The 25,835-nt window shown below is 45.0% G+C and overlaps 1 protein-coding gene across 1 annotated transcript in view; it reads left to right on the top strand.

Annotated features, from left to right (window-relative positions):
* PLEKHG4 (pleckstrin homology and RhoGEF domain containing G4) overlaps positions 1 to 25,835 on the top strand; it is a 3,374,045-nt gene that overhangs the window by 820,823 nt on the left and 2,527,387 nt on the right. The window lies entirely within an intron of this gene.

The raw sequence follows: 25,835 nt of genomic DNA, 5'->3' as shown, positions 1-25,835 counted from the left end.
GGGACTCTGACCCTATTGTGAGGAGGAATGAAGAAGACATCAGATTAAAAAGTTATGTCTTATCATAACTTGGTATCTTCACATCTATGCAGTCTTCCTTCTTTCCTCCTCACTTTCCCACCCACCATCTCCCTGCCTCTTGTTCTGGAGGAACCTAGATTATGAAGGGACCCTTATGTCCCATGTGTGAGCCTCTCCTGCCATTCCTTGCTGTGTGGTGTTGCATGTATGGAAGTTGCAAAGTTGATCTGAGCTGTTTGGGTGGATGTAAGGGATTATGGGCAGGAGGGGGAGTATGAGATTTGGATCCAAGTGTGTAGAATGTGGCGGAGCTGGATCCGAGGGTCAGATTTGAGTCCCTTGTGACGCCCGTGCCCTGGCCCAGCACTCATATAGGAGGAAAGGATAACATTCATTAATTACTAAAAATCCATTAAATTATTAAAAATTCAATACATAATATAAATGTATAAGAATGTAAGAATATATATATATATATATATATATATATATATATATATATAGATATATAGATATATGTGTATGTATATATGCATACACTTATTATCCATCGTGCTTCTGATGTCTCTATTGGTTTCAGCTCTCTGTTGGTCTTCCCAATATAGCAATTTGTGAAATTTGTTCAAGTTACTATATTGGGAAGACCAACAGAGAGCTGAGATTTTGAATAAGGGAGCATCTCTTAGGTATTAAAAGTAGAGATGTAAATAATGCCTTAGCCAAACATGTATTGAAGAAAGGAGAAGCACACATTTTTAAATTTATAGCAGTTGAAATAGTTAATGAAAATGAAAGAGGGGGTGATCATGCCAATAAAACAGACATCAGAAGCACGATGGATATTACGAATACAAGCTGATCGAAGTAGTGGTCTTAACGATAGAGTGCCCCTGAAACCCATTCTTAAGAATAGGGGCATACATAAATAATGTCTTTTATATGTATATATTTTTGTATGTATTCTGTTATAAGCTGTAACTTGTGTGTGTGTGTGTGTGTGTGTGTGTGTGTGTGTGTGTGTGTGTGTGTGTGTGTGTGTGTATGTATATATATATATATATATATATATATATATATATATATATATATATATATATATATATTCTTACATTCATTTATATTAGGTATTACATTTTTAGTAATTAATGAATTTTAGTAAAAAAATTGACTTCAGAATAAGTTTTATAATAACAATTTTACATAAGTTGTATATAAGTGAATTGCTTTTGATTTATTTACTTTGTTGATACTATATTATTTTTTCTAGCTATATTCAGAGACAACTAAGAATGTATATATATTAGCTGAGATCCCTTTAAGAGAAATGTGAGGGAAACTTGGTTAATTAGGAATGTTTTAATTGCTTTAATTGTTTCATATAAAAGCACACAATGAAGTTGCATTTTATTGTAAAGTCTGAAGAAGTGAGTGTAATGCTCATGAAAGCGCTAACCGAATAAACTATTTGGATTTATTTTCTTGGATTTATTTCTACGTTGAACTCCTACACTTGCGTATGAACCCTGGAAGTTTTTTGTGTTGTTGTTTAGCTGAGTATACCTTAGCCCGTTCCCTGTCTTGAGAGCCCATCTGTATTGGCATTGCTAATCCCACTGCAGTGCTGCACAGTATGCTTGCAACTCGAGGCTCATCTTAGCCACTTGGCATTTTGCTGACTGGCTCTGTTTAACCATGTTAGGGGATTGTAATCTGTCATAAGAGTGAATTTCCTTCCATACAGATAAGGCTGAAGTTTCTGCAGTGCCCACACTATGGCTAGACATTCCTTTTCTGCAGCTGCATAGCATTCCTCCCTGGGTTGGAGCCTACAACTGAGATAAACCACTGGGTGCTCTTCTCCCTCTGAAGAAATCTGGCTAAGTAGAGCCCCCACCCCATGGTTCGAGGTATCCACCTGCACAACAATTTCTTTGCTGTAATCTGGACTGGCTAACACAGGGGGTCCTCCCAAAGCTTCTTTAAGCTTCTGGACTGCCTGCTCACATGCTGGGGTCCACACTACGTTATCTGGACTGTTCTTCCTTGTCAGGTCTGTGAGGGGAGCAGCTATGGTACTATAACTGGGGACAAACTTTCTGTAGTACCCTGCTATCCCTAAAAATGCCCTCAACTGCTTTTTAGTAACAGATGCAGGCCATGCCTGAATGGCTTCCACTTTGGCAGGTTCTGGACTTATCTTACCACTCCTCACTCTATGTCCTAGGTAGGAGACCTCTGCCAAACCCACCTGACATTTGCTTGGCTTAATGGTCAACCCTGCCCTTTGTAGTCCACCCAGCACGTCCCGGACATGCTGAAGGTGCTCTGGCCAAGAATGGCTGTAGATGGCAATATCATCTAGGTAAGCAAGGGCAAACCCTCCTGCCCCTGGTGCTCACCCAGGTGGGTGCACCCTGGTTTCCCAGTAAACATGTCCCTAAATTCCTACAACACTGCTCGGATTTCTCGAACCTGGGTAAGAGATAGCTGCTGGAATATGCACCCTGGTTTCCCAGTAAACATGTCCCTGAATTCCTACAACACTGCTCAGATTTCTCGAACCTGGGTAGGAGATAGCTGCTGGAACATTGCACCCCTTCCACTGAGGTGTCAGCTCGAGCCTCACTGAGATCAGTCCCCAGATCTCCCTCAGACTCCTCCTGCAATCCACTGCAAATGCTCAGCACAAGGACCTCCTTATCATGCTAAGCTTTCATCATGTTAACATGGTACAGTTTGTGCCTCTGCCTTCTGCCTAGCAGTTCCACCATGTAATTAACATCACTTACCTTTCTTACCACCTTGTAGGGTCCCTCCCAAGCTGCTTGCAGCTTGTTGTGTCTGACAGGAATGAGAGCCATTACCAGCTGCCCCACAGCATACTCTCTAGCTCGAGCATTCCTGTCATACCACACCTTTTTCTGTTGGATTTCTGCCAGGTTCTCGTGGGCCAAGCCCATGAGTTCCCTGAGCCTTGTCCTGAGGTTTAGGACGTATGCCACAACAGACTCCTTGTGAGACTCGCACTCACCTTCCCACTCATTTCAAATTAAATCTAGAGGTCCCCTCACCCTATGCCCATACAGAAACCCAAAGGGTGAAAAATCTGTGGATTCCTGGGGAACCTGTCTGTAAGCAAACAACAGATGGGGCAAATATTTGTCCCACTCCCTCTTAAACTGATCTGCAAATGCCTGTAGCATGGACTTGATTGTAGAGTTTAACCTCTCAACAAGACTATTAATCTGGGGATGGTAGGTGGTGGTCTTCATGTGCTTCACCCCACAGCCACTGGACTTCCACAGACAAGCCAACAGGTCTGATATGAAATTAGCACCTCTGTCAGTCATTATTTCTGTTGGGAAACTTACCCTGCTGAAAATCTCTAACAAAGCATTTGCCACCTTTGCCTCAGTGGAGGACAAAGCCACTGCCTCAGGGTATCGTGTAGCATAATCCACTACCACTAGGATATACTTTTTCCCCGTGGAACTTGAGGTACTCAGAGGACCCACAATATCCATAGATACCCTCTGAAATGGCTCCTCAATCACAGGCAAAGGCATCAAAGGAGCTCTCACCTTGTCTCCTGCCTTGCTTACATTTTGGCACTGCTCACAGGACCTGCAGTATCCTGTTACATCTCTGGAAATTCCAGGCCAATAGAAGTTCTGCATAATATGCCTGTTTGTACGTTTTATGCCCATATGACCTGCAAAGGGAAAATCATGGGCTATGGCTAGAAGTGCCAGATGGTAGGCTCTAGGCACTACCTAGGAGCGCCAGATGGTAGGCTCTAGGCACTACCAACTGCTGTACTCTCTCACCTTCTAGCCCTCCCTCAGGAGTCCACTCTCTGTGTAGTAACCCTTTTTCCCAGTATACAGATTCCTTTTTTCCTTGAGACTCAGGTGCCTCCCTAGCTACCTGCCTCAGGCCTTGCAGTGTAGGGTCTGAGAGCTGAGCCTGTCTCAGCTCTCTCTCCTTGTAATCCTTCCCATCTCCCCTTCCACAGGAAGTCTGGCCTCCTCTGACAGTGGTGCCTCACTGTCAGCCTGGATACTACTACTCACCTCTACCTTTGCAGTCACTCTGTCCAAGGGGAACATCAGTACCCACAAGCAGCTGTGGCTCACATTCAGTCTCACTGCTACAGAGTAGCTCCTCCCTGAAGTAACCACTTCACCAGTCCTGGCTGTAAGTTTGCAGTCTGTCTGGGTCTCACCTAGGCTACCAGACCCACATGCTTGTCTCCCAGCCCAACTACGTGTAACTGCATAAGGACATGGTACTGCCTCATACAAAGCCTTCCCTATCAGGAAACCTACACAATGGTCGTTTGGTACCTCTGTTGTCTCAAGACAACCTACTATTGGCATTTTGTCTTTCCCACTTACTGGCTCTCTTACCTTTTGTTCCCCACCTTGCCTCCATGGACATCTGTATGCCACATGGCCCCACTGGTTGCATTTAAAACATTTAACCCTAGCTCCTGGACGTGTACCTGGACTAGTGGCTTCCCCTGCTACTGGCAGATTCTGTTTGGGCAACCTGTGCTGCCCACCCTGGGTTCCTTTAGACCCATGAGCAGTACTGGGGGCCCCTTTCCTGTGCAGGGCTGCCCTGCTTGCCAGGTATAGGTCTCCCTTCTTCCCCAACTCATCTGAAGTAGGACATTGTCTATCAGCTAACCAGATCCTCATGTCCTCTCAAGCAAAGTGGTAAGAGCTTGTTCCCTCACCAAAAGTCCTGCCAGCCCTTCAAAAGTGGTGACCTGACATCCACTCACCTACCTATGGAAATAAGTGCCCAGTTCAGTAACATATTCACACACACTTTCATCTGCCTTGCGTGTATGCTCACAAAACTTTTTCCTATACATTTCAGATGTTAGCTTAAACAATTCTAACAAGTGATTTTTAACAGCAGTATAATCAAAACATGCAGCGTCAGACATTTTTGACAAAACAGTTACAGCTTTACCATGGAGTAAAGGGGTCAGAAACCGTACCCAGAGCCTATGGTCAACACCATACGTTTTGCATACCCTCTCAAACATATGAATGAAACTATCAAAATCATCCCCCTGTTTAAACTGCGGAAGAAATTTACTGACCTTTTGTGCTTCTGGGGTCCAGTTACTCCCTTCTCCATGACTCTGGCGAAAAGTCATCATCTTCTTCCTCTTATGCTGCCTATACCTCTCCTTTTCCTCAGCTTCCAGGCATAGCAGTTTCTCATTCTCCTCAGCCTGCAAATGGCGTAGTTTCTCATTGTCCTCACTCTCCAGACACCTCACTCTCCAGACACCTCACTCTCTCAATTGCTTCTGTTTCCACACATCTGGCCTCCAACTCAAGTCTCTTTAGCTCCAGATGGATTTTTAAGTCCTCTGCAGAAAGGGTGAGCTGTGCATTCTCCCTAGGTATTATATCTCCACCGCCAGTCTGATTGTCCTCCTGGCTGCTGTTTTCTGATGCAGCTATAACCAAGGCTGCAGTCAGGTCTGCCATAGTCAGGTTTCCATGCACCAGTCCCCTAGCCTGGCACATCTCTGCCAGCTGGCTCCTTGTCAGCTTTCCATACACCTCTGCTGACATGCTGTCTGCTTACCCTGACTAAGCTAACAAAAGAAGTAAAACAATTGTGGTCTGAACTCTGAGTATTCACTGCGTGGCTGATTTAGAGTACAAAACACCTTCAGAGCTCACTGTACACCAGCTACAGGAATTCACTCTACCCATACCACTACAAGCCAGTTAGTATTTGCCAACCAATTAATATATGGTGTGGATATCCCATCACTGCCAAACAATGTGTGACACCCGTGCCCTGGCCCAGCATTCAAGGAGCTTCAATTTTCACCACGAACACCAGTGAGGGGTGTCTCATATAGGAGGAAAGGATAACAAATACACACAGTAAAGTGCAATTTCCCTTAAGAGCACACAGAGATCACAGTCAGTCCTGGGATGGTCGCTACCTTGCTCTCCAAGTCCCAAATAAGACTCCCCACTGGCATAGCTATAGGGTCCAGATCTCAGCCTAGTGGGCAATCCAAAACCCTCTCTGTCCAACCAGTGCTTTGTGTCCCTGCCCAAGTAGCTGACACACACAGAGAGACACACACAGACACACACACACACACACACACACACACACACACACACACACACACACACACACACTGAGAAGAGTTTATATAACCACACAGACACTCCTTTGGAAGGTTGGCACTGATTCTTCAACTGTGTCCCCCTTTCCCAGACTATACGGTAGTACCAGCTGCCACCAGCCACTAATATGTATCGGCTACTCAAAGTCCCTTAAAAGGGTGTCCAATTATTACTGTGCTATATTATTATCCAATTGGTAGTATAGCCCAGGGCTAAAGCTATTGAAGTGGCTTTGTACAATTTTACCAAAGGCATGCAAGTACTCTAAAGAGCTTAAATTATCTCTACAAAAACAGCCACAGTTGAAAGGGTTTAAAATTATATATGAAGTAGTTAACTTAATTTTATCTTCAACCTGTGGGTATTCGGATCCATATCGGTTCCGAGCCGGCAACTTTACAAGCATTTGCTCTGAGCTCCAAGCTCCACCCACTTACCCATAACACACCACCATCTACTGCCTTCCCTCAGATCTTGTTTGCCGCTTCATGCATCAGCAACGTGATCTCCACAGCTCTGAGCTTTCAATGGTACTGTTGTGCTTTTCGAGGTTGTTCTAGTGAGTTTTCTCACAGTTAGTTTCCCTTTTCCTCTCCCTAACGCTAGTTTGTCGGTTTTCAAAAAAAAAAAAAAAATATATATATATATATATATATATATATATATATATAAATATATATATATATATATATATATATATATATATATATATATACACATATGTAGTGAAGTAGCTTTGTGTATGCCCTTCCCTTCCTTAGTGTGTGCGTGGTCAGGTTAGTTTGTTTGGGTGACTGGTTATGGTGTTTTTTTCGCTCTTTTGGGATGTCTGGACAACCTAAACCCACCTTTAAAAAGTACACAGAGTGTGGCCATAAGCTTTCACCAGCAGATGGCTACACTCTGTGTGTTGTTTGCTTTGGCGTTGCACATTGGTCCGTCCAATGCAGCATTTGTGCAGGGTTCAATCCAAGCGCCTTAGAGACAGAAATGCCAAACACGTGGCAAAAGGCCTTCTTCCTGCATCAACCTTGGTCTCATCGATGGTCTCAGGTTCTGGTACTGCAACCCTCCCCCTCAGGCTGGGACTCACCCTCCTGCTAGAACTGCTGAAGGGGATGTTGCCAAAGGGAGTGACAATGACAAAAAAGACAGACACAAGGATCCAGAGAGAGAGGAGAGACAAGGAGAAGAAAGGGGATAGGCCCCGTAAGAGGTCTCCTTACCGGGAGTCCTTCCCTAGCCCGCCTTCTAAGGTTTCGAGACCTGTTTCTCCTTGGCTCCACTCCTCAATATTTTCTACGGAGCCGAGGCCTTCTTCTAAATCCTCTAAAAGACCAGCCGGATCTGATTCGGTTGCTTCCTCACACTTGATTCAGAGTCTTTCTAAAATGGACATGGGCAAGATGATGAGGAGATTCATTCAGACCCATATCCAGATGGGAGTCTTGCCAGGCCGCCCTCCCTCTGGAGGGGGGACCTCCATGCCTTTCTTCCACCCGAATTCTCCTTCCCTTATCCATCCTTCGGTTTCTGGGTATATGGATCCGAGGATCTTTGGAGCTGGGGATTTGGCGCTGATGGTTCCACCAACCTCGACTCTGACGATTACCTTGAGTTTCTGAGATCCGAGTAGCTCGGATCCGAGCAGCTCTCGAGGCCGAAGATGGGGAATTGGACCCGAGGGGATGGATGTGTCTTCAGCTCCGACCTTGTCGGATCCAAGCCGTTTCATTGGCGCTCCGGCTACCTTAGCCGTGGCTCCGATCCTCACAACAGACCCAGGGAGAGCTTCCTCCTTGTTGGGCTCTAAAGAGGTACGCTCTCCCTCGGTGTTTGATGTGATGGAGAGGGTTCTCTCCTAAGGATCGAAACCCCACCTATTCCCTTGGATTCTGCCCAGACTCCCTCGGATTCGGTTGTGATTCCCTTCATCTTGTCTCAGGGAAAACCTGTGCTAGAGGAGCCCCAGGCGGTTCCCCTGGAGGAACCCCCCGCAGCTCATGAGCTTTTTTCAGAGAGTCCCACTGAGGAGGGGCATCGTAAGCACACGTGCAAAAGTAGGCACTTGGAATCCCATGAATCCCTTACTGAAGACACTGATTTTGATGAAGGAGAAGGTTCCCCCGGGTCATTTCCCGAGGGTGTCTACTTTGCAGACATCAGGAGATCGTCTGCCAGAAGGGAGGTTGGTCAGCCCCAAAACCTTCTACGTATGCATCAATGTTCCTGGAGGCTTTTGGCACTGGCCCATCTTCCTCCTGGGTGTCCCCGCCTACGGACCCTTTAGTGGATCTTATCACTACGAGGGCATAGAAGGAGCCTTACACCATAGAGCCGATACCTAAGCACCCAGACAAAATTCTCTCTCCACCCTCTGACAGGCAGGCATGGTATAAAGGATCCCCTGTGGACGCTATGGTGGTTGCAGCAGCCACCAAGTGGGAACTGGCTCAGTAGAGTTCCTCGATCCACCCACCAGATAAGGAATCCAGGACGGTGGATCAATTTGGGAAGCAAGTATATTCTTCAGCGACCTTTTCCATCCGAGTGCTGAACTACTGGCACACATACAACTGCAGCGAGACCTAGTAACGGAGTTAGCTGAGTCACCCCCCCCAGAGTCTTTGTCGTAGGAGGACAAGCGTCTGTTCTCCGCAAAGATGTCTACTCCGAAATCAGTGTCAAACATGTCTATGTGCCTCCTTTCTCATGCTACAGAAGGAGCAGCTAGGGTGGCCGGGACTGGCATTGCTATGAGGTGACACGCTTGGCTCAGACTGTGTCAGTGTGTGGATCCCTTCAAGGCATCTTTTACGAATGCTCCCTTTGATGTTTCTTCTCTCTTTGGGAAGACCATCTGTGACACCCTTGTCCAGAGTGAGAAAGATGGGAAGACTTTGTCTGCCGTCAGAATCTGCTTCTCTAGTCCTCAAAGATACTTTTCCCGGAATCAGAGAAGGCAAAAGAAGATGTGGTTCCAGAAATTTCAGTTTTCCCAGAACTCTCTGGACAATTCGTCCCCTAGAGGCAGAGAGGGAGATGACAGACACCAGCTCAGAGGCAGAGGGGGTCCAAGGAACTTTGGATCTAGGGAGCCCTTCTCAGACAGGCCCGTGCAGCAGCCCTGAGGGGTTGCCCGACTGTCCTACTCTGGAGACAGTTGGGGGAAGATTATCATTGCATCTGATGGCATGGGAGTCCATAACTGCAGATCGTTGGATGCTTCAAATAATATCCAGAGGTTACACCACCCCATTTTTTGCCCCTCCAATCCAACCAAAGTGTCTTCTGGATGTCCCACCCACTGAAAGGGAGACGGCAGCACTAGAGTTTTCCAGGCTGCTTCAAGAAAGAACCATCAAACTGCCCCCCCAATCAGTCTGGGTCAGGCGTTTACTCTGTGTTCTTTTCAGTGGCAAAAAAGACTGGGGACCTCAGACCCATTTTGGACCTGTCAACCTTAAACCTGGCTGTTGCCAAACAAAAAATCTAGATGATCACTTTGCAGTCCATTCTACCTTATCTTCGAGAATGAGACTGGATGTGCTCGATAGATCTCCAGGACGCTTACTACCCTATCAAGATACTCAGAATCTCCAGGAGATTCCTTTGCTTCCGGCTGGGAGCCAGTCATTTCCAGTTCCGAGCCATACCCTTCGGTCTCACCACAGCCCCCAGGGTGTTCACCAAGGTAATGGCAGTAGCAGTGGCTCACCTGAGGCTTGAGGGGATTCAGGTATTCCCTTACCTAAACGATTGGCTTCTCGCTGCTTCCACCAAGCGTCTTCTTTGCCAAGCCAGAGACTTCTTCGTACATCTTGCAGCCTTGTTAGGGTTTATGGTCAATGTTCCCAAGTCACTCTTGAATCCACTACAGATCTTAGACTTTATCGGGGCATGGCTGGACACCCTTCAATTGAAAGTCTTCCTAACTCCAGACAGGGTCCAGAGTCTAAGGGCTCATGTATCACTGATTCGTGGCCCCAGGTTGCCAAAGGCAGCGGATTTTCTCAGAGCCTTGGTCTCTATGGCTGCTTGAATTTGTATCCTCCCCTGCATGCATCTTCACATGCTTATTCTTCAATGGACTCTAACCATACAGTGGTCTTGGCTGGATCTCCCCATGAAATACCCAATTCACATCAGCAAAAAACTGCAGGGCGTCACTTCTCTGGTGGGTCCAGTCTCCAGAGATTGTAGCGGGACGCCCCTTTGTTCAATGTACTGGAGATTAAAGCAGTGCTTTTAGCGTTCCAGGCCTTCCATACTGTTTTTCCTCTGGGAACTATTGCAGTTCAGTCAGACAATATGTCTGTTGTCTGGTACATCAACAAACGGAGAAAGCAGATCTTACCCTCTGTGTCGCCAGACCATGAGAGTTTGGGAATGGGCAATCTCCACCAGTCGGTTTCTAATTGCAACGCACATCCCGGGATGCTCCAATATTTTAGTGTACAAATTGAGTCGGGCTATTCTGATGCCATACGAGGGGACAGCTTTGCTGCGATCTCTTCGCATCTCCTTCCAACGTGAAGTACAGCGAGTTCTTTGCTCTGATTCTCTCACCAAGAGACCCCCCCCCCAGAGATGCTGTAGTCCATGCTTGGTCTTCCGGGCTTCTGTACGCTTATCCCCCGTTGCCACTCATTCCGAAGTTTCTTCAGAAGGCTTGTGCCGACTGGGGTGCAAGGTAATTCTCATTTCCTCGTTCTGGCCTCATTAGGTTTGGTTCCCCTTCCTCTGGTCTCATGTTCTAGCTCCACCTTCAATTCTAGATCCCTGCCCGGATCTCATTTCACATCCTTCGGGCATCTGTCCGCCCAACCTGGAAAGCCTCAAGCTAACAGCTTGGTTGCTCCACTTCCCTTAATTGCCAGGACTCCCAGTCTTTCGTCTTTAGTAAAAACTATTCTAGTGGCAGTTCATAAGTCTTCAACCAGGACTATTTACTGCAGTAAATGGAAACATTTTTCTATTTGGGCATTTCAGGGAAAGCTTGCTCCTTTTACGGCCCCTGTATCTGCGGTACTGGATTTTTTAGCCAGCATTTTTCAACAAGGGGCCAGTTCTTCCACTGTGAAAGTGCAACTGGCAGCTATTTCAAATTTTCATGTCGGCGAGAACATGAATGCCCTGACCTCTTCTAGACTGTGTAAGGCTTTTCTTAAAGTCACTTTTCTTTTGCACCCTCCAGTCAAGAACTCCTTTCCTCTTTGGGACCTTACTTTGGTTCTTCAGGCCTTAGTTGCCCCCCCCCCCCCTTGAACCTGCAGCATAAGCGGATTTAAAGTTTCTATCCTTGAAGACAGCCTTCCTAGTGGCTATTACTTTGGCTAGGAGGGTTTCTGAGCTTCAGGCCTTGTCTTCTGTGCCCCCTTATTTGATTTTCCAAACGGATAGGGTTTCTCTCTGCACAAACCCTTCTTTCTTAACAAAAGTGGCTTCAGAATCAAACATCAATAAAACTATTAACCTGCCTGTTTTCTTCCCAAATGTTCAGAACAAAGGTGAATATAAACTGCATTTACTAGATGTTCATAGACAACTTTGTTTTTATTTACACAGAAGAAAGCCCTTCCATAAGTCTAACCAATTATTTGTGTCCTTTCCTAAGCTTTTTTTTCAGTAAGGCCATCTCCAAAGTTTCTTTAGCTAGATGGATTACGCTATGTATTTTGCAGGTTTACAAAGACAAAGGTTTGTCTCCACCTGGTCCGATTAAAGATCATTCTACCAGATCTATGGTGACATCTGCTGCTTTCTGGTCTAGGGTGTCATTGGATGACATTTGTGCGGCAGCAACTTGGGCCAAGTCGCATAATTTCTCATTATAAATTGGATTTAATCTCTGGAGGGAGAGCATCATTCGGCTCTGCTGTGCTCAGGAATATCCTTCCATGAAGGCCTCCCAGGGGCTTGAGTAGCTGGGGACTCTGTCCCACAGGTTGAAGATAAAATGAAGTTAACTACTTCAAATAAAGAAGTTATGTACTCACCATAACTTTCCATCTGAGTAGTTATACTTCATTTTCTGCAACCGTCCCACCCTCCTTCCCCCAAACCTTCTCATGTTATGGTCATGTATGGTTTCTTTCTAGTTTGAGTTGCTGGTTAGTTTGGTTTGCAGCAAACTCAATCTGAGGCAAGAAAAGATAAACTGAAGACCACAGACGAAGAATCCACTCAAAACACCAGTTTATTACACCTTTAGCGCTTCTGCAACCACCTTCAAACCTCGTTGGAGGTGGTTGCCAAAGCGCTAGAGGTGTAATAAACTGGTGTTTTGAGTGGATTCTTCGTCTGTGGTCTTCAATCTGAGGGAAAGCAGTAGATGGTGGTGTGTTATGGGTAAGGGGGAGGAGCTTGGAGCAAATGCTTGTAAAGTTGCCGGCTCAGATTCAGTATGGATCTGAATACCCACAGATTGCAGAAAAATGAAGTATAACTACTCAGATGGAACGTTATGGTGAGTACATATCTTCCTTTTAATAACAAATAGTCAACATACAAGACAATTGAAGTATAACTACTCAAACGCGCGTTTTCCAGCTTGTACCTACTCAGCACAGATCCTCGTGGTGGCCAGCAGAGTAATCCAGGCTTCAGAGAGCTAAAAAAGCGACTTTACCTGATTTAAGTATATTTTTTGTGGCTTTCCACTTCTAATTACCTAGCGACTGTATTTCGCCTGCTTGCTGATACATTGTATTTGTTTTTCTGCATTTATTCTGTTATTGCACTTGAATTCTCATTTTGTTACTTTTAAAATCTGTAATTGTTGCAAATTGTTTCTGTAGGCTGTGATAGCCGATTTATAGCATTTATAAGTGTCTACTGTATCTGTTTCTGCTTGTTTCTGAAAAAACAAAAAAACAAAAAAATATCTCTTGTTTTTCCCGCCTTACTGAGCTAGAGTAGTCCAGTTTCAGAGTTGCTGATCCCTGGACTTTGTTTGCAGTTCCTGTTAGTAATTCTTTGCCTAATTTGGAAGTAGGAAGTTCCCTTGCTTACCAGTGGGAGTGGGAAGCATTGAGCTGCCTGTTGGTCCAGTTTTGTGAGGTTTCAGCCAGTAACTTGTAGTCTATTGGTTGTTTTGGGCCAGTTCCTAGCTTTTTTCAGCCCCTTGATATAAAACACGCTAAACGCGCGTTTGCGCGATTTAGCACGTTTTAGCGCGGAGTTGCCACTGTTGTACACAAGAGCAGCGGCGGTTAAATAAGGTTAAACTATTCGGGCCACCTAAATTACACTCTTCAAATTTTCCCTTAAAACTACCTTCCTTGAGCTGTACTGCTGATCTAACCAGCGTATCCTATAACTGAAAGGTTCATCTCTACTTGATTCCCAAGTAGACTATTCTCTATCTGTAAGCCTAGCACTTACTCCTACAGTACTTGCACCTTGATAAAGCACTCTCATTATAGATAGTACCCCACCAGCCTAAAACCCACTTCCCCCGGAGTCCTTTGAAAGTCTTTTTATCTACTACTTCTAGTATGTCGAGGGATCAGTTGCTAGTGTCCTCTCCTGCTCAACTGGTGAACCTGGGAATATTGAGGCAATGTTACAATTGCCTCATGTACACAGACAATCCTCTCCTTCTCCCACAAAACACAAATACATGCGAGAGATGCAACTATATGGCCAAACTGGAGGCTGGGCTCTCTCAACATAGGACTGGCAAGACCAGACAGGAGGAGAAGGAAACCACACACAATACGTACCCAGTCACACACAGTACCATCACAACTTCAAATCATACACATAATCACACAAAGACATACTCGGAGGCTCTGATCAAAAATCTACCAAAACAGCAGAGGCCACCAAAGCAGACACCCAAACAACTACCACCTTAGGACCCAACACATGCAACACATAGACCACACAGTCAGAGTGTCAAACAGTCACAGCCCTTAAGGCCAAACACAATGCCAGACACACTTGTCATTGGTGACTCCATAGTCAGACACACTGACGTCCTGCTCACCAGACTGAGTAAGGAGAAGGTCACAGTAAGCTGCCTGTCGGGCGGTAGAATCCGCCACATAACGCAAGCACTCAGGTCTCTCAACAGCAGGTACAAGTACGACTCAGTCATTGTCCATGCTGGTGTCAACGACCTGAGACGTACCTCCTTGGACTACATGAAAAGGGACATCGAGGAGCTCTCTGATTATGTAGCCCAGGCTGGTATGACCCTAACCTTGAGCAGTATCCTACCTTCTCCTAGAATGATGCCACAATACAGTGATAAGATGATCAGCTTTAATAATTGGCTTAAATTCTGGTGTCATTCAAAGGGGATCCAATGTCTGTCTGCCTGGGATGACATGCTGGACAAGCCACGCTGCTTCGCAAGGGACGGCTTGCACCTGTCACCCCTGGGCTTCCGGATATTGGCAAAGGCTCTTTCCACCCCCATAGTGCCTTTTTTAGGCAAGGCTCAAATTCTAAACCTACCACCTTAGAACACCAAAAAGAAAAAAAACTAAGGGTAATGCTGCTCAACGCCAGAAGTCTCAATCTCAAGATGCACGCACTCGAGGCCCTTCTCAATATGGAGAACATCGATGTCTGTGCTGTGACAGGAACCTGGTTCAAGGCTCCTGAGAGTACCCCAGCACTAACAGGTTTCACCTCATATCATGCATTCCGGCCCCAAAATACGGACAACACCAAGAAAGGAGGGGGGTGTCCATATTCATAAAGGACACCCACACCTCAAGGTTGGTGGCAACGCACGATGCATCGGAGACCATCCAGGTGCAATTAACCATAGGCAAGACTGCTCTGCAATTTGTAGCATGTTACAGGCCACCCTCTCAAACTCAGGAACCTCATATGGCCTTCCTAAAAACATTGGAGGGGATAAATGTATCTCCAAACACCATCATACTAGGTGACTTCAACTACCCTAATATAGACTGGGAACACTACTCAAGCCCAAACACTCTAACCCAAAGATTCCTGGAGTTCATAAACTCAAATGCCATGGAACAACTAGTCACCATCCCCACAAGAGGAGAAAACATACTTGATCTCATCATCACGAACATGGGATCAAAATGTTCAACACCGGAAGTATACCCCTCACTGGTGAGATCAGATCATAAACTAATCTCGCTGGAGGTCCTCATCCCGCCCCCACCTGAAACAAAAAGACCACAGTGAAAAACTTCTCAAAAGCCGACTTCACACTTCTAAAAACTAGTGTGGTCTCCTTTAAGGCCCCTGAACCAGTGGTAAACATTACTCAAACCGCTGAATCACTTACAAATGCCTTCTACCAGCACCTACAGGACTGCATGGATCAGGCTATCCCAAACAAAACTAAGACTCTCTGTACCAAAGGCAAGCGTCCAGTCTGGTGGACCCCAGCCATAAACAAGCTCTACAACAAAAGGAGGAAGCTACTACAAGATAGAGCAAAATCCTTGAAAGGTAAGACACCTTTGATCATCATAAGTAAAAAACCAAGAGGTCTCATAAAATCATCCAAGGCAAATTTTGAGAGAAAAATCGCCAAGGACTCAAAAGACAATCATAAGGCCTTCTTTAGCTATGTTAGAAACCTAGGAGGAAACTCCCAGATATGCTCAGAATTAGTTCAAAATGATGTGAAAATTACTGAACCTTTACACATTGCCAACATACTGGCTGACAGGTTCAGTGCAAACTCCCAAAGGAGAGATATCTATACCAGAGGATTGTAGCCCCCCAAACATCTCCAACGCCCAGGTGAGAACTGCTCTCACTAAGGCAAAAAACACAGCATCCATGGGACCGGATGGTGTCCCCGGCTGTGTGCTTCACGAACTCAACGAGGAATTACCCACAATTAGGACAGCTGTTTAATCTTAGCCTCACCTCAGGATACGTACCCAAGGAGTGGCGCACGGCGACTGTGGTCCCACTTCATAAGGGCGGTGCCTCCACTGACCCTAGAAATTACCGCCCCATTATCTTGACAAGCCTTATCTGCAAAGTCATGGAGAGGATCATAATGGAACTCATAAATAAAGACACAGGGAACTTGCAGACTTTGGATCCAGCCCAGTTTGGCTTTGTCAAAGGCAGATCCTGCCTCTTAAACTTGTTTGACTTTTTCGAGACAGTCACCAAGGCCATTGATGAGGGAAAGGCAGTCCATACAGCCTACCTCGACCTGGCAAAGGCCTTCGACACAATACCCCACTCAGGTATCATCGAAAAACTCATCAGCTTGAATGTAAACCCATACATCACAAGATGGGTTGCAAACTGGCTAAGTGACAGAACCCACAGGGTCAGAGTTGCTGGAGCCATGTCAGACTCAAAGCCTGTCACTAGTGGTGTCCCACAGGGCTCAGTCCTGGGTCCACTGTTGTTCGGCATCTACTTTTCTGAAGTACAAGCAAACACAGGAGGGTTATGGCTGACAAAGTTTGCAGATGACTGCAAACTAGGCCATAGTCGAAAACACATCTGACACAGATATCCTTCAGAAGGGCCTCACAGAAACGGATAACTGGTGCCAGAGCCATGGCCTAAAGTTAAACGCCAAGAAATGCATAGTCATACCTTTCGGGAAAAACAAGGTTACCCCTAGCTACCATATAGGTGGCAATCCACTGAGCACAGAAGAAGTCATCAGGGATCTGGGGACCCAGGTTGACAGTAGCCTTTTGTTTGACACTCATGTTGCTAAAGTAGTTAGGAAAACCTTCTATATTGCCCACCTGATCACGAAGGGATTCACGTCTAGATCAAGGGAGGTCATCGTCCCCCTGTACTCATCACTCATTAGACCTATGATTGAGTACAATGCCCCGTTCGGAATGTATCTGACCCGACACCTGCTGCAGCTTGAAAGGCCCCAAAAGTTCCTCACCAAAAGGATAAAGGGTCTCAAAAATATGTCTTATGCTGCCCGACTGAAAGAACTCCAGCTCTATTCAGTCTCATACCGCTTGCTCAGAGGTGACCTGTGCCTGACATATAAGGCCATGTCAAACCCAGATTTGATGAATATGCTTCACCTCAAAAAATCTAGATCCCTCAGAACCACAAGGGCGGGAGACTTAAACCTCGACACAGTTATAAATAGAATGTGCTGGAGGGACAGATTCATCACCCAGAGACTCCCTATGCTGTGGAACAAAATCCCGGTACATGTGAGGCAGAGCACCTTGATGGCCTTGTTCAAGAGAAATCTTGACCAATGGATGGGAGATCACAGATATACCCCAGGGATTACTTCAGTGTCACTGCTTGACAGAGGCACAGCAAAATGATAGGCATAGTTTTTATTCAAACTAAAGGGGTGGCGAAAGCCGCATAACTATGGGCTAGGCTTATAAATGCCCTTGGCCAGATAGCCTAGTATGAACCTATGAACTACTTTTTACTACACAGTGCTAGTCAAGAGTTCAGAGATCACAGAGAAATACTTAAAATAATTCAGTAGTACAGTTCTGACATCACAGAAAAACACTTAGTCTAATCTTTCTATTTTCTAGCTATTTCTAAGAGAAAACACAAGTCTAAGATAAACTTACATACAGAGCAAGACAGCACTGATGAGTTGGATGGTCAAGACAAAAATGCTTAATGCTCTCTGATTCTCTCTATTTTTAAAATCACATTCCTGGTTCACATTACATCATTCTTCACACTTCCCTGGGTTCCCAGGCTAACCGAAACTACATTTGCATTCTTCACTTCTGGGCAGAAACCAGAGCAATAAAGTACATTTATGCATGCAAATTCTGGCCATTAACTCTGGCCTTAAAACAATAGGCAGGATGCCTCACTCTAGACTTACTGACTCAAAGATTTAACATCATAGGGTCACAACATGCTTTACTTGATGTTCTTCATCTCACATTGCTGCAGTCCTTACATATGGGTAGTCCGCTGTCCTCGGTCGGCCCGAATACCAAAGTATAAGGCTGACGTCGGTCAAGGCGCTTAAAACTGACATCAGGACGTCAGGGTACAAAAGCGCATGACCGACGTCATATCCTCAGTCTTTTTTGCCGCATGGTCCGATGCAGAAGCAGCGTTGCAAGTGCCGTTCGGCGTTCTGAAATTTTTCAAGTTCGGAGTTTCAGACCGAATCAAAGTTGGCTAAGTACCCCGTTGGGGAATATTTTGGTTTTTTCTTGCCTCAGTGTTTTACCGGATGTCAGAAAAAGTGAATAACTGTATTTCTTGTGGGAAACAGATACCGCATAGGGATTATCATTCTTTGTGTATTCCTTGTTTGGGGCCTGAGCACGACGTTGTTGGGTGTCGCTTTTGTGCTAGGTTCAATAAGCGCACTATTAAGCGAAGGTTAGATTGTGCTAGGCTGGTCTTGAGCGGTGCAATTATAATATGCCGTCGGATTCTCCGGCGCCCGCTTCTTCGAAGAAGCGCAAAGACAAAGCGGTTAAGCCCAGGCAAGAAGAGGCGTCCGTTCCGGACGTCGGTTCTTTAGAGGCGTCAGTGGAACCGGTGGTTCAGACGGAGGCTTCTCTGGAGTCCCAGGGGGAGACTTTGATATTGCAGGATGTGGCCTCTCAGGAGGCAGGTCAGGCTGAAGGGGCTTCCCAAGTTACTGTACTCCCCTCCCTTCCTAGGGATGTTAGGCCCTCTCCTTCTGTTTCCAAGGCTTCTCCCAGAGGCAGGCCAGGTTTAGCTTCTGTTGGTGTCACTCCTAGTGCAGCAGGGTCTGTGCCCAAGAAGCACATGCTTAAAATGGCAGAAGATTTGATTACTCTGATTAGAGGTTCTTTGCCCCCTCCTGATAAGAGGCCTAGGGTGGAGCCAGAGTTGGGGAGTTTTGAGCAGGCTTCGGATGTTTCTGAGTCTTGACTGAAGACTTGCAGGAGTACTCTCCTTATTCTGATTCTGATGCAGATGATTCGACTCCTTCTGCTTCTCCTCCAGAGGATTTTTCTTTTTCAGAGACTCTTCATTCCATGAGGGAACATTTTAAGTGGGAAGGTCAGGACTTCTCTGATTCCAGGAAAAGGCTTAGGGAATTTTTGCTTTTGCCCCAGCATAGGCCCTTGGCTATACCTCCTGTTCTGGATGTTGTGGAAGATGCGTTTGCAGAGGCTTCACTTAATCCTGATTCTCTGCCTCCTGCTCCTGTTAAACCGGATAGGTATTACAGGGTTCCTGAGGCTCATAAATATCTTTATAAGAGTCCTAGGGCGGACCCAGAAACTGTTAGTCAAGGACCTAAGGGTGTCAAGGCCTCTGTTGTAAAAAATCCGGTTCCTCCAGATAGAGGCCAGAGCTTTGGATAGATGGGGAAAGAAAGTCTATACATCTTCTACCCTAGCTATGAGGGCTTTGAATTGCCAGTTTCATATGTTGAAATATCAAAACTATCTTCTATCTCAATTGAAGTCTAAGGTGGATGCTCTGGCGGAAGGCATTGAGTGTAAAGAGTTACAAGCTTTGGTGCATGTTTCAGAGCAGGTGGGTAAGCATTCTTTACAATGTGGTTTTGATGCTGTACAGGCCTCGTCTAGGGTGGCTGCCACTGGTTCAGTTCTTCGCAGGCACGCATGGCTGAGGGATCAGAATTTATCTAACCATGTTAAGACAAGGATTTTGGATGCTCCTTTACAGTCTGATGTGTTGTTTGGTTCACCCGTGGAGTCAGTCTTGAAGAAAATGGAAGACAAGGCTAAGTCCATGCAGGCTGTTAAAGATTTTTTGCAAGTACAGCCTCCAAAGTTCAGTAGGAATTGGCCTGCTAAGGGGTGGACGTATCCTTCTTATGATTCTCAGTCTAGGGGTAGATCTAGACGTGGTAGGGGCAGAGCTCAGAGTTCTTTCAGACCTAGAACAGGGAGTTCACCTGCACAATCTTCGGGTGAGGGCAGGGGCCAGTCCTTTCGTAAACAGGCCCAATGACCTACCTTTTCAGCTGCCAGATCCTTCTTGCCTGGCAGCTCCTTTGGGAGGAAGGTTGGCACTCTTCAAGGAAAATTGGAATTTGATTACCCAAGACAAATGGGTATTGGATATCATACACCGAGGTTACAAGTTTTATTTCCATACCTTGCCTCCTTTCAAAGGCATGCCGGATGTTCCTCCTCAGCAAAGACTAGAGGCTCACAAACAAATTTCTCTGCTACTTCAAATAGGGGCCATACAACCGGTCCCTCTGCCAGAAGTGGGCCTAGGATTTTATTCTCGCCTGTTCCTAGTACCAAAGAAAGGGAACGCGTGGAGACCAATCTTGGATTTATCTATCCTCAACACATATCTGGACATTCCCAAGTTCAAAATGTTGACGTTACAACAGCTTTTACCTCTGCTGGGCAAAGATCACTGGATGGTGACTCTGGATCTCAAGGAAGCTTACCTTCATGTTCCTATCAGGCTCAGTTGCAGAAAGTATCTGCGTTTTCGGGCTGGGACTTCTCATTATCAGTTCTCTGCATTGCCCTTTGGCTTATCTACTGCGCCCAGAGTGTTCACCAAGGTTCTGGCTCCAGTGATAGCTTTCTTCAGGCTAAGAGGAATACAGATCTATCCTTATTTGGACGATTGCCTGATTCTGGCCCAAGGAAAGGACGAACTTCTTCATCATTTACAGTATGTGATAGCAGTGCTAAGATGCCTGGGGTATTCTGTGAACGAAATAAAGTCCAGTCTAGTACCCTCTCAGGACATGTGCTTTCTGGGTGTGAGACTGAATACAGCATCCCAGATGGCCTTTTTGACCCCGGACAAACCAAAGAATCTTTCTCTTTACTTCCATCAATTGTCTAATCAGTCCAGGCTGACTGCAAGGACAGTCCTTCAAGCCTTGGGGTTCATGGCATCTTGTATTCTGGTGCTTCCCAATGCCAAACTGCATATGAGGAAGCTACAATGGTATCTCAAAAATGTATGGACACAGCACTGCCAAGATATGGACACTGTCATTCAAATAATACCTTGCATTCAAAAGGAATTTTTGTGGTGGGCTCAGGAATGTCACCTAAACAAGGGACTCTCTGTGACCCGGCCAGAGGCGAGTCAGATTCTAACGACAGATGCCTCAGACAAAGCTTGGGAGCTCATCTAAATGGAAAGTGGGTACAAGACACGTGGCCTGCCAGACTTCAACATCTACATATCAACTTGAAGGAGATGTTAGCAGTCCAATTTGCATTAATAGCTTTCAAGGATTTACTTCTTCCAGGGCAGGTGTTGATTCTAACAGACAACACAACTGTCATGTGGTACATCAACAAGCAACGGGGAACGCATTCTTATCCTCTATGCAGACAAGCAATGATTTTGTGGGAGACTGCTCTCAGTTTACAGCTAAATCTTCAGGCAAGGTTTCTGCCGGGAGCACAGAACTCCTTAGCAGATGTGTTGAGCAGACAAATTATGGATCCCCACGAGTGGAAATTGGATCCTCATGTGTTTCAGAAATTGACAGTGTTGTGGGGAACTCCAGACATAGATCTGTTCGCTTCTCCACTAAACTACCAGCTGCCAAAGTTTTGCACAAAAAGGTTTCATCCCACAGCTTGGAAAGTGGATGCTCTCTCATTCAATTGGAGCAATCTTCATGTGTATGCCTTTCCACCTCTGCCTCTCCTCCCAAAGGTACTCCTGAAGGTCAGACAGGACAAGCCAAAGATGATTTTAATAGCTCCAGATTGGCCTCGACAGCACTGGTACCCATTACTGAGAAGTCTGGTACAGGAGCCTCCATGGCCTTTGCCTTCGATTCCACACCTGCTGTCTCAGGAGAACAGTCATTTACTCAATGTCAAACTTCACTCTCTACATCTAACAGCCTGGCATATTCTGTTTTAAACCCTGGAGGGTCTCAGCTTCCACAGCAAGTTTTGAATGTTATTTTGGAGGCCAGAAGGCCTAGTACAAGGAAAGTGTACGCAGATAAATGGAGGAGGTTTTTATTTTGGAGTGCAGCAAAGGAATTGGATGTTTCTAAGCCTAATTTAAGTGTGGCTCTTCAATATCTTACTGAGTTACTGGACAAGGGTTTGTCCTTCTCCTCTATTAAGGTTCATGCTGCAGCAATTTCTGCTCACTATGACTGTGACCCACCATTGTTTTCTCATCCTTTGTTTAAGCAATTCCTTAGAGGGGCAAAGAATATAAGACCCCCACGTAGAGCTCCTACTCCTGCTTGGGATCTCAATTTTGTGTTGGAGAAACTCACTCTACAACCTTTTGAGCCTGCAGCTACTGCCGAGTTGAAATATTTATCATGGAAGACTGCTTTTTTGTTGGCCATTACCTCTGCGAGAAGTGTTTCTGAATTGCAGGCCCTTGTGGCGGTTGAGCCTTTCTTAATTTTCCATAAGGATAAGGTATCTTTACGTACTAATCCTTCCTTTATGCCTAAAGTGATTTCTAGTGTGGCTTTAAACCAAACTATTCATTTGCCTACTTTTTATGCAAACCCCCAAAATAAAGGGGAAAAGATTTTGCACACTTTGGATATACACAGGCAGTTGCGATATTATTTGAGCAGAACTAAAGGGTTCAGGCAGTCTCAGCAGTTATTTGTTTCATTTGCTTTGGGTTCTCAGGGCAAGCCTGTTTCAAAACAAACTATTTCTAAGTGGATTGGGTTTTGTATTGCTTTCTGTTATTCCCATCATGGTAAGGAGATTCCAGCTGGGATTAGGCCTCATTCCACTAGGGCTACTGCCACTTCTACAGCTTTTTAAGGGGGTGGCAACAAAAGATATTTTGGAGGCAGCTACTTGGAGTTCAGTGCATACTTTCTCTAAGCATTACCACCTTCCACTTTACTCTAAATCTAGGGCTGGTTTTGCCACTGCAATTTTACAGGGCATTTTGGCAGCTCCTAATGCTTTATAGTTTTGCCATCCTCCCTTACCTCTGCTTTGGGATTCTACCCATATGTAAGGACTGCAGCAATGTGAGATGAAGAACATAGTACAGTTTTGTACCTACCATAAATGTAGATGTTCGAAGATCTACATTGCTGCAGTCCAATTTACCCTCCCTCCTTCCCCTCTGTAGTTAGAGGCGGTTGTGTGGTCTGGGTTGTGAATATTGTAAATATTGTGAATATTGTAAATAGGATTAGTGCAGGGGTGGTTGGTTGTTTTTTTGCTGTCTTTTGGTTTTGGCCTTTCTTTTTAGGGCCTTCTGACATCTGGGGCAAGAAAAGACTGAGGATATGACGTCGGTCATGCGCTTTTGTACCCTGACGTCCTGATGTCAGTTTTAAGCGCCTTGACCGACGTCAGCCTTATACTTTGGTATTCGGGCCGACCGAGGACAGCGGACTACCCATATGTAAGGACTGCAGCAATGTAGATCTTCGAACATCTACATTTATGGTAGGTACAAAACTGTACTTTCAGTAGAGTGCACTGTTGTTACATTTTTTCCAGTTCCACATGTAACACTATTTTTACCATTTAAGACAAGCCTGTGGTTTACATTAATATTTACAGATGACAGAATTATCTCCAAAATTCTATCTGGCTTGGCTGGCAACCTTCACCTATCTTCTCCCAATCTTCACAACCTTATCGTGAAGAGGAATGAAAGAAGACAATACAGATACCAAATTATACTAAGACATAACTTTATTTATTTCCCTTAGCTGAGGATCCAGTGTTGTCTTTTCTCTCCAACTCAGTGAAAGGGTTATTGGATCTGATCAAATTCAACATTGGCATATTTTGTCAAGCTTTTGGATCCAGGGCTCAGTCCCCTCTCCTGCCATCCCTACAAATCCTCATATCTCATTTGCCACTTCTTTGGTTTGGATGTGATTGAGATCTCAGTGCTCATCCTGACATATACATGTTTTATATGTAGCGAAGAAGTATTTTGAGGTGTTTTTCATTATAAGTTGATAGATGTATCTTTCTGATATCTCTTGGGTTTTCTACTCTTAAGTGAGCTAGTATGTTTGCAGGTGTTTATTTCCTGCCCTTTTTACCTCAAAAAAAAAAAAAAAAACAGTGTGTATATATATTTATTATTTATTTTATTTATTTTAATTTTGTTTACCGGGATGGTCTGACTGGACGAGGTCCGTTTACAGCAGAGGCCCGGGGAGAAAAGATCCAGTTACATTAGGACAACACATTACAGAAAATAAACATACAGTACAATGCGTAGGAAGTAGTATCTATTGAACTAGAAATTTCTAGAGAGAAGTCAAAAAGAGTAGACATTTGCAATCAAAAAATGTACATATATACATTTAGTTTGCAAAGAGCAACAGTCAGATTTTAACAGGTACATGTTTTCCATGTAAAATATTTTGAGGAAACATATTTATTGGGGCATGAAAAGACAGATAGAAGTTGGTTGTAAAGGTAACAGATTGTGGTCTATGTAATACATGGGCAGAGCCAAGAACTTGTAAGATGGGCCTTAAGGGAGTTTTTGAATAGAGTGTTGTTAGCTGCAGAAGTCACAGATGGGGGGAGATTATTCCAAGTTTTGGCTATAGTGTGTGAAAAGAGAGATTTTCTGGCTGTATTATTTGCTGAGGTAATAGTGAGGAGTGATTTGTTGGCTGAGCGGAGTGGACGATTTGGAGTGTGGCAGGTCAGTAGATGCCTTAAAGCAGGAATTTTGTCAGGTTGTTTTAGGATGTTGTATGATAGAACAAGTTGGTGATATAGTAGCAACTGTGGCAGTTCGAGCCATTGAAGTTGTCTGAGAGGTATGCAGTGATGGGTTCCAAATGGGGAGTTTTTGGCAAACTTGGCAATTCTGTTTGAACAGGACTCAAGTTTGTCTAGGTCAGATTTCCTAATGTAAGTGAGAATTGGGGCTGCATATAGTAGTGTAGATAGGAGATGGGTTTGAGCTAGGGTGACTTTAGCTTGATTAGTCAGAAAGTTCTTTTTCCTGTATAAGGAACCCATTTTTTGTGCACCTTGTTTATAGTTTGAGAGATATGGATGTTAAAGTGGAGGTTGTTGTCTATTTCGATGCCAAGGAGCTTGGTGTGGAGAGAGGGAGAGATGATAGTACCAATATCGGAGGAGATGGAGAAGAAGACTGGAGTTGTTTTTGATTTGTTTGGGGTAAAAAGTAGTAGTTTGGTTTTGTTAGGATTTAGGATAAGTTGAATGTTAGTTATCCATCTTTCTACTGAGGCGAAGGACTCTTGGGTGAGGAGCTGTAGGAAGGTCAGGGATGGAGCTGAGCATATAAGGGTGGAATCACCTGCATACTGGATTAGTGAGGCATGCAGGGTACATTTGTATAGGTTATTGGTAAATATCGAGAAGAGAAGAGGTCCTAGTATGGAGCCTTGGGGGTACACTGATGGTGGTTGGGAGCAGAGATGATAAAGCTCCTTGCCACTGGACAGCTTGTTGTCATTCTGATAGATAACTTTTAAACCAAGCAATAGTGTTTGGGGTGAAAGCTAGGGAGGTGAGGGTATCTATTAGTATGGAGTGAGAGACCATGTCAAATGCTTTAGAGAGGTCAAGGAATATGGCTGATACGAATCTGTTGTTATTCCTATGTTGATTAACTAGGTCTGTGAAGGAGAGGAGGGCAGTGGTTGTACTGTGGTGAGGGCGAAAGCCATGTTGTGTGGGTGAGAGGAGATTGTTTAAGTTTAGGAAGTGCATGACTTGAGAGTGTATGCATTTTTCTAGTATCTTT

Source organism: Protopterus annectens, chromosome 8.part0 (assembly GCF_019279795.1).
Source record: "Protopterus annectens isolate FY-2018-M chromosome 8.part0, PAN1.0, whole genome shotgun sequence".
NCBI classification, from domain to species: Eukaryota; Metazoa; Chordata; order Ceratodontiformes; family Protopteridae; genus Protopterus; species Protopterus annectens.
The sequence above is the reverse complement of the archived record's forward strand: the minus strand, read 5'-3'. Positions and strand labels throughout refer to the sequence as shown.